Raw genomic sequence first — 10309 nt, 5'->3', positions numbered from 1 at the left:
CAACTGGGCCCGTAAGGGCTGACCTGACCTCCCAGTCACCGCCCATTTTAATTCCCTGTTCCACTCATTTTCCCAGTTCACCCTAGGCTTTCTCCATTGCTGCAGTGAATCAGACCGCAAATTGGAGGAACAACGCCTTATCTTCCACCTGGGCATCCTACAGCCCTGGAGGACTCAATATTGAGTTCTCCAATTTCAAATAATTAGATTAGATTACTTACAGTGTGGAAACTGTAATCTTCCCACTCATCCCCTGACTCCTTTTCCAGCCCCTCCCCCTCCCTTCCAATCCTCTGACCGACCCTTCCTTCCAGCCACCAACCAGATTTATCCCTCCCATTGACCAACCAGGTCGTACCACCTGTACTCACCTATCACCAACTCACCACTCCACCCCTCTCGCCACCCATAACCTTTCCACCCCTTCTCTGAATCGACAACTCCCCTTACCCCCACTTCCATTCCTGAAGAAGGGTTATACCCAAGATGTTGACTTCTCTACCTCCTGATGCTGCCTGGCTTGCTGTGTTCTTCCAGCCTCATGCTTGTCCACCTTGGATTCCAGCAACTGATCCGATAATCCTCAACTCCACTTTCCTGCCTTTTCCCCATAACCCTTGATTCCCTTCCTGATTAAAAATCTGTCTTACTTAGTGTTGAATATATTAAACAACCCAGCCTCGACAACCTTTCGCAGCAAGAAGTTCCACAAATTTTGCATCCTCATAACTGGGCAGTCTAGTCACATGTTGATGTCTCAATTAAAAGATGGCACTTCCAGTGCTGCGCTAGAATGTTAGGCTGGATTCTGCCCACGTAATGAAACTCACAACCCTCTGAGTCAGAAATAACTGAAACAAGGTTAAATAATAAGCAAAGTTAAACCGTGAAGAACAAGGCTTTGATCTCCCTGCTGTTATAGTTGATGAAACAGTTAAAAAGCAGCGTGTTTTACTATGAAGCTCAAACTGTGCGAGATAATGAATCATTGTGGTTACTTTAACCTAACGTGGCCAATGGTAAAATGAGACAAACACATCTGTCAACAGATTTTTACATGATAGGAAGTTGATAGAATCACAATTAGGATGCAAATTAAGTGGTAAATTCATAGAATCCCTACAGTGTGGAAGCAGGCCATTTGGCCCATTAAGTCCACACTGACCCTCCAATGAATATCCCACCCAGACCTATCCCCTATCCTATCCCTCAAACCCTGCACTCCCCATGGCTAATCCATGGACACCCCTGAACACAATGGGGCAATGTAGCATGGCCAATCCACCCAACCTGCACATGTTTGGACTATGGGAGGAAACCCGTGCAGACACGGAGAGGATATTCAACCTTCAGTCAGGCAGTCCCCTGAGTGTGGAATCGAACCCAGGTCCCTGACACTGTCAGGCAGCAGTGCTAACCACTGAAGCACCGTGCTGCCTGCTATATATTGCTACACGCAATAAAGTTGAAATCATTATTTCAGTACTTGATTGTCTGTAAGCTTTCTCAATAAATAGCTAAATTAGAGACAACTTATGGTGATTTACCCAAAACAGATTCCATTGAGCAAGGCCGATCAAAGGAGCTTACCATCTGACCTGAGTAGGAATCCTTATTTCTGTCACAGCTTTAACAAGACTAATATTTGCACACTTTGCACGCTCATGTGCTTGTGACTTTCTTTGTGACAACCTCCAGTGGAAGATCCTGCTAAACTTACCAAGTGTAGGATTCCCCCATTGTAGCATAGCGGAGAGTCTTCACAGAAGCCACATCCTTTTTACGATATGAGCTGCTGTATTCCAGTAACAAAGAATTCAAGAGTCCAAAGCCTCTTTAACAGGCAACAGAGAGAACAGAAGTGTGAAAGGTTAGGTAAGGGGTTAGGTGAGATAAAGAGACAGGCTGGCATATGGGATTGTGAGGCAACAGGGCAGCATGGGATTGAGAGAGTACGTATATATTGACATACATATTAACAAAACAGTCAGGGACAATAATAGAGTTTTTTGCCCTTCATGACTGATCTGATTGTAATCTCAAATCCCTATTCCTTCTTACTTCTGAAAATCTTTCCATCCCTTTCTTAACAAGAGTCAACTCTTCCTGATGAAGGGCTTTTGCCAGAAAAGTCAATTTTCCTGCTCCTCGGATGCTGCCTGACCTGCTGTGCTTTTCCAGCATCACTCTGATCTAAACACAAGAATCAACCCACCTCAACCTTAAATATCTTCAAAGACTCTCCCTCCGTTGCCCATTGAGGAATAGAGTTTAAAACATTTACAAACAGTTGAGAGAAAGATTTTCACTTCAACTCTGTATTAAATGAATAGCCTCCCATTTTTAAGCAGTGACCCTTAGTCTAAATTCTTCCACAACAGAAGACATCACTTGGACATCCTTCCTGTCAGAACCCCTTCATCAGGTCACCTCCTATTCTTTTAAACTCCAGCAGGTGGCAGCGTAGTCTAACTATATTTACCTGATAATACAATCCAAGTATCAGTCTGATCTACTTTCCCCCAGATGCGTTTACATCATTAGATGTACAGAGCAATATTGTAAACAAATATAGTCTCATCATTAAATGGTAACATCCTATGAGCTTTCCTAGTTGCTTGCTGTACCTGCCTGCTAGCCTTTTGTAACTCATATGCAAAGACAGCCAGATTGCCTTGAATCTTACAAGTGTCCTGCTACAATACTTTACTAAAGGCTTTGAATGTTTTCCCAATGACAGCTGTGATAGTTTACTGGCCTGCACCTTTCTGTGTCCCTCCATATTTAAATATAAGAGTTACATTTGATAGCTTCCATTCTCATGGAACCTTCCCCAAATCTAGAGGATTTTTGAAAACTAGGACAAAACGGATTGACTACTTCAATAGACACCTCTTTGAGGAGTCTAAGATGCAGTCCATTGGCTCCTGAGATTGGCCAACCTGCACTAGCATTGGACACATTCTCCTCTCCCTCAAATGCCATGTAAAACTCAACCGGGTGAAAGCTGAGTGGGTGAGAGGGAATGCTAGCCTATGGATGGATGAAGGGTTGGTTGGCAGATAAGCAAGGGGATAGAGTGGCATCTGAATGGGTGAGGAGCTGGCATCTCAAGTGGATGACAATTGGGGTGAGATGATTAGAGTGGAAGGGAGATGGAGGGGTGGTAAAACAAGTGGCTGAGTAGGTCTTAGGTTGGATCAAGGCTGAGGACTCAGGTGGGCGTGTTGGTTGTTGGGTCAAGTTAGGAGGGACAGTCAGAGAGTTGGGGGTTGGTAGTCCACAGTGGGTCAGATCGGAGGATGGTCTGTGATAATACTATCCTTTTAACATGTTGCTCTTGGTCTTTTTTCAAAAGGGATCATAAAAGCAGATGTTCCGATATGTCTGGAGTGGTCTATTCAAAACAAATGGCAGGGGAATGGCCAGTTCTCTCAGTTAAGTTTTATTTTAGTTTGGTTTAGTTTTAGCAGGCAGTCAGAAAACTGCTGGGGACCTAGAGAAGCAGCTACAGTGAAAATAGATTCCATGTATCAATAGAGATCTTGCCTGAACTTTCTTTCTGTAAACTCCTGCCTGTAAGACCCTGTGTTTGAACTTACCTTTTGCTAAGGGGTGTGTTTATGGGATGATGTAGGGATTGGAACAGTTTTGTTAGGTTGCGATATCATGTCAGTTGGTTTATCAAATAAGTTGTTATTCCAAATTCTGTTTTCTTTTATTTGTGTTTCATCCGTAGTGCGTAAATAAATTATGTTTTGTTTAAGGTTGAGTGGTTTGACCAGCTGCATCACTCCTGGAATATCCATTTACATCAGCCTAAAAGAAAATTTCAGATCAAAGAAAACATTTTGAGGGGGTCTGGCCTGGACCATGACAGGTCACCCGACGGAGTTAGTAAGTGAGTCAAGGCATTACTGGGTTGAGTTAGGGAGTCAGGATGTAATTAGATTGAGTCAAAAAAGTACTTGGGTCAGGTTGGTGTGGCAATATAGTCAGGGTTTTGATAGCAGTGTTGGAGGACAATTGGGTCAGGATGTATTTTGGTCATGGGGGGGGGGTGCTAGTCAGGTCAGGCAGATGAGTGGAATCAAAGAGTGTGGGTGAATCCAGTGGGAAGTCAGAGATTTCAGTTGAATAGTTACCTAGGTACCCTTAGACAGGGTTTTTAATCTGTCAGGGTTGGAGACCTATTCGGACATTTTTGCATGAAGGGTGATTGCCCATTAGCAGTTTAAATTTCACAGATTACTCACACATAGTGAATGCCTTAGTGTGTTCAAGGGGTGCTGATGGGCCACTTTGGGAAATAGGTCCAATCTCTGACCATTTCAAGATCGCGCCAGAGCATAGCAACATTTAGCAAGCTGTCTACAGCAGATCTTACTCTCACATATCTTGTAATCATTCTGCTCTTCTACACCTCAATTTGAAGTCTGTCAGAATTAGTAACAAAGGTTTCTTAAACTTCCTTTCAAAACAACCCTTTTCACTGTAACTCGATGCACGTGACAACAATAAGTCAATAAATCATTCAATTATTTGGAGATCATAAGATCTGAGCCATGATAGTGCCCTCATTGTGCTCCAGTGTGCAACACTTTGATTCTCCACTAGGTGGGGCAAGGACCATTTACATTGACTTCCCAGCACGTTCCCTACACTTGTGAATTTTAGGAACACATTTCACTACATCTTAATGAGAAACGACCATTTCCAATAACAAGTACTCCTCACATCCCAAGTTGATCAGAGATCCAAGGAAACTCGCTGACTCAACTGTACAGCAAAATAGTGAGAGAGGTGAAGACCTTGTTGAGTCTGCTGTCTATACCCCAACTTGTCAAAAGCTTCCTTCACCCAGTGTGCTTACTGAATTGCATTATTTCCAGGTTAAGCCTAACCTCAGTTTCAAAATTCTAAGTGTTGTTCACAAATCATTCATGATCTTACCTCTGTCATCTTTCTGAATCCTACAACTCTTTGAGATAACTGCTATTCCAATTCTGGCCCCTTGTGAATCCCCAATTTTAAGCACTCCACAATATTTGGCCATGCTTCAGCTTTCTTAAATACAGAAATTCTCTCCCAAACCTCTCCAAATTCTTAATTCTCTTTACTTATGGAGTCATAGAGTTGTACAACACGGAAACAGACCCTTCGATCCAATGCGTCCATGTGAACCAGATATCCTAAATTAACAGAGTCCCACTTGCCAGCACTTGGCCCATATCCCTCTAAACCCTTCCTATTCATATACCCGTCCAGATGCCTTTTAAATGTTGTAATTGTACCAGCCTCCACCACTTCCTCTGCAGTTCATTCCATACACGCACCATGCTTTGTGTGAAAAAGTTGCCTCTTAGGTCCCTTTTATATCTTGCCCCCTCACCCTAAACCTATGCCTTCTACTCCACCACCAAAGGGATAAGATCTTGTCTATTTACCCTATCGACTGATATAGGACCATCAATAAGTCACTGAAGCTGAACATTGGAAACCTTTGGGAATTCATTGGGTAAAAGGTGGGTGGGTGAGAGGGAATACTGGGGTCAGTGTGATCGGTCTGAAGTCACTGCTGTCGGGTTCCCAGGGAATTGTGGGAGCTCCTGCATTTTGAGGACAGCATATTAAAATTACAGACTTGGCCATCATGAGATGGTGCCAAGAAAGCTAACATTTACATTTCACACAGTTTATTCACTCCTCACCATCGAATCAGCTAAAGTGTCATCTTTGATGTTTCTCAAGGTTCTGCTTTCTCCCTTGATTCCCGTGACGACCTCATAAGGTGATAGAAGCACAGAAAGTAGGAATAGGAGTAGGCTATTTAGCCCTTCCACCCTGCTCCACCATTCAATCTGATCATGGCTGTCCTTTCAACTCAGTACCCTCTCCCCCCATTCTCCACACACCCTTTGATCTCTTTAGCCTGAAGGACTGTATCTAACTCCTTCTTGAATGTTTTTGCCTCAACCACTTTCTGTGGCAGAGAATTCTACACGGTCACCACTCTCTGGGTGAAGACATTTCTCCTCAGCTTTGTCCTAAATGGCCCAGCCTGTATGCTCAGATTGTGACCACCTCCGTACTTGACTCCCTAATCATTGAAAACATCCTTCCAGTACTGACCCTGTTTGAATTTTATAAGTTTCTATGAGATCGCTCCTCATTCTTCGAAATTCCAGTGAGTATAGTTCTAATTCTCTAATTATACGTGAGTTTGCCATCCCAGGTATCAGGTTGGTAAATCATTGTTGAACTTCCTCCATCGCCAGAACATCCTTCCTCAGGTAAAGAGTCCAAAACTGGACACAATATCCCAGGTGAGGTCTTACCAAGGCCCTTCCTCTGGCAGCTCATTCCATGCATGTACCGCCCTCTGCGTGAAAAAGTTGCCCCTTAGGTCCCTTTTATATCTTTTCCCTCTCACCCTAAACCTCTGCCCTCTAGTTTTGGACTCCCCCACCTCAGGGAAATGATCTTGTCTATTTACCCTATCCGTGCCCCTCATGATTTTATGACCCTCTATGAGGTTACCTGCTCCTGTACTCAAGTACTCCTGTACTCCTCTCACTTATCTCTCCACCCTTCAGGCTCTCTGCCTGTATTCCTGATGAAGGGCTTTTGCCTGAAATGTCGATTTTACTGCTCCTCGGGTGCTGCCTGAACTGCTGTGCTTTTCCAGCACTACTCTAATCTAGACTCTGGTTTCCAGCATCTGCAGTCATTGTTTTTACCCTGTACTCAAGTTGTCTCGCTATAGAAACCAACATACCATTTACCCTGTACAAATACAGCAAGACATCCCTGCTCCTGTACTCAAGTCATCTCTCTATAAAAACCAACTTACCATTTACCTTTTTCACAGCCTGCTGCACCTGCCTGTTTATCTTCAGAGACTGGTGCACAAGGACACCCAGGTCTCACTGGATCTCCCCCTTTCCAAGTCTATCACCGCTCAGATAATAATCTTCCTTCCTACTTATGCTACCAACGTGGATAACCTCACAACTACCCATATCACAAAATATTAATAACCAGCCCAGCAACTTGCAACTGCATTTCTTTAAATTCATTACTTCATCTCTAACAACCTGAAGGCCTTCACTCAGCACCAATTTCAGGAGGTGTCGGGGAGAAAGAACAGATTGACAAACTTATAGTCCCCTCTCTGATAATCTCACAATGACACAAAACCACTTAGAGTCATAGAGATGCACAACACAGAAACAGACCCTTCGGTTCAACACCTCCATGCCGACCAGATATCCTAATCTAATCTGGTCTCATTTGCCAGCATTTGGCCCATATCCCTCTAAATCCTTGCTATTCATGTACCTATCCAGATGTCTTTTAAATGTTGTCATTGTGCCAGCCTCCACCACTTCCTCTAGCAGCTCATTCCATACACGCATCACCTTCTAGGTGAAAAAGTTGCCCCCCTTTTATATCTTTCCCCCTCACCCCAAACCTCTAGTTCTGGACTCCTCCACCTCAGAGAAAAGACCTTGTCTATTTATCCTAACCATGCCCCTAATGATGTTATAAACCTCTATAAGGTCACCCCTCAGCCTCCGACGCTCTAGGGAAAACAGCCCCAGCCTGTTCAGCCTCTCCCTATAGCTCAAATCCTCCAACCCTGGCAACATCCTTCTAAATCTTTTCTGAACCCTTTCAAGTTTCACAACTTCCTTCCCTATAGGAAGGAGACCAGAATTGCATGCAATATTCCAAAAGTCACCAAACCAATATCCTGTACAGTTGCAACGTGATCTCCCAACTCCTGTACTCAATGCTCTGACCAGCAAATAGAACATTTTTCTATTATAGCCAACCTTATAAGGCAGGAAATGAATATGAACTAATGTGATCGGTCTTGGCTTCATTGCGACAATGAATCAAAAAGGAAAAGGAATACTCAGGATGATATAATAATGCGGGAAACGATCTGCCACCTACCTACCCACAGCATGGCCACACAGAACACAGAAAATCCACCCCGTCCAAACCATACAAGAAACACCCAGAATGCCTTAGCATTGACCAAACAAGGTGACAAGAGAAACCAGACATGATCATAGTCATTCGCAGACTGGGGAATACACTTCCCAAGGCAAACTAACAATAAGCTTCCTGGACCTGATCAACACAGCTGTCCCAAAGCCCTAAGGGCAGTCTTGTACCCCAGTGATACCAAAACTACACAAAGGACAGGTCAGATGGAGAGGCACAATAATACCTTGCTCACAGGACAGCAACAATGGAAACACCTTACTGCTTTAAAAGGGACATTCTCACCTACCCTCGAAGAGAGCTGGAATCTCCTGATCCCATTAAAACTGTTTGATGCTGTCATATGCTACATTGTACCTACATTCAGGACATTCTTCTGGTAACTGTTTTGCAATTATCACCATCGTAACTGGATTACTTAATTATCAAATACATTGTATTTTCCCTACATTTAATTAACATCATTGTACAAGATTCCTATAAAACCTGGCTTGACTTTCAGCTCGAGGAAGAGTGTTTTCGGCTCTCTGGACAGACTGTCTGTGCTGTTTCAGCTTAGTCAATTTCTCTTCTGTGACATTGCTGTGTTAATAAACTGTTTGTTAATTTCACTTCGGTCTGTGTTTTGTGCTCTCTGCTTTATTGGGATAATTTCTCCAACAACTAAGTTAGGAAGGCAAGCGCAAGGTCGGCATTCATTTCAGGAGGGCTAGAATACAGCAGTAGAGAAGTTGAAGCTTTATAAGGCTCTGCTCTGACCACATTTGGAATATTGTGAGCAGTTTTGGCCCCATATCTAAGGAAGGATGTATTGGCTTTGGAGGGAGCCCAGAGGAGTTTTCCACGTTTGATCCCAACTTGTTATACGATGAGCAGTTGAAGACTCTGGTTCTGCCCTTATTGGAGTTTAGAAGGATGAGGGGAAATCTGATGGAAACTTATAGAATAATGAAACGTCTGGATAGAGTGGACATGGAGAATGTGCTTCCAATTGTAGGAGAGACTAGGACCTGAGGGCGGAGCCTCAGGGTGAAGGGACGATGCTTTGGAATTGGGATGAGGTGGAATTCCTTCAGCCAGAGGGTGGTGAATCTGTGGAACTCATTGCTGCAGAGGGCTGTGGAGGCCAAGTCATTGAGTGTCTTTAAGACAGTGAGATAGATAAGCGCTTGATTAGTAGGGGGAATCAAGGGTTATGGGCACAAGGCAAGAGAATGGTTTGAGAAACATATCAACCATAATTGAATGGTGGGGTGATCACAATGGGCCAAATGGCCATATGCTGCTTATGGTGTTATGAGAAGAAAGGTGCCTATAAAGGACAGATCATCTATTGTATTAGCTCTTTGCTTGAACAATTTAAAAACCACACTGCCATCTGCTGTCCTAAACTATTTATCCAATCGCCCTTCACTGGATGCAGTTATCTCTGCCTCAATCACTCTTTGCGGCCCAACATTCCATGTGTCACAAGCTCCTGCAAGTGGATTTATACTTAGTGTTCCCCATTCAACAGCCTGTTCACCCTCTTCCCTTGTTGGACTGCTCATTAAACACAATTACCCCAACAGGAGGCAACTCCAGACACCAGAGCCAGAGTCTAGTATTCATCCATCAGGTCTGTCTGGATGGGGTTCGGGATCTCCAGCCTTCTAACCCCCAGGTAGGATGTGAAAAAAGAGGTTGCTCTGTTTCAACCTGTCAAACTACCTCAAAGAAAATTCAATGATGCACTAGACTTGAATCATTGACAGAGGCTCTCCAATTATCTAAAAGTGGGCTTCGTTGGATCAGAAGGCTTTTGATTCAATATCCAGCCTCTGTCAAGGGTGCTGATATCTGCTGAGGATCTGTGGATAACTGAATTCATAAAGAGCTTCCTACTCCTGGTGACAAAAGCATGTTCTCAAGATGAAGATGAGATTAGACCAAGCTGTGCTGCCCTTTTGAGATGGTTTGCAGATGAACGATACCTGAGATATTGGGCTGGGGTGGAGGTGAACCCAACCCAATCAGCAAAACATCAGAAGAGAAAGGGAGAGAGTAGGAATCAACAAACTAATGGATTCAACTTCAGGATGAAGGGAGAGGATGGGGGAGAGGGTAAAATACAATAATACTGTGATGAGTCTCAGAAAATTCCCTAGTTGTTGACTGAATTTCCCAGTAGCGAAAACAATAAACAGAGAGAGTGCTGATATGCAAGGGCTGCATGTCACAATCTAATCCAATATGAAGGCTCACCACCATGTATCTCCCTTCATTTCATGTTCTGACAGTGACAATAAAGGTC

This window comes from Chiloscyllium plagiosum, unplaced genomic scaffold (assembly GCF_037043375.1).
Source record: "Chiloscyllium plagiosum isolate Xiang-an unplaced genomic scaffold, Cpla_swu_hap1 HiC_scaffold_16, whole genome shotgun sequence".
NCBI lineage: Eukaryota > Metazoa > Chordata > Chondrichthyes > Orectolobiformes > Hemiscylliidae > Chiloscyllium > Chiloscyllium plagiosum.
The sequence above is the reverse complement of the archived record's forward strand: the minus strand, read 5'-3'. Positions refer to the sequence as shown.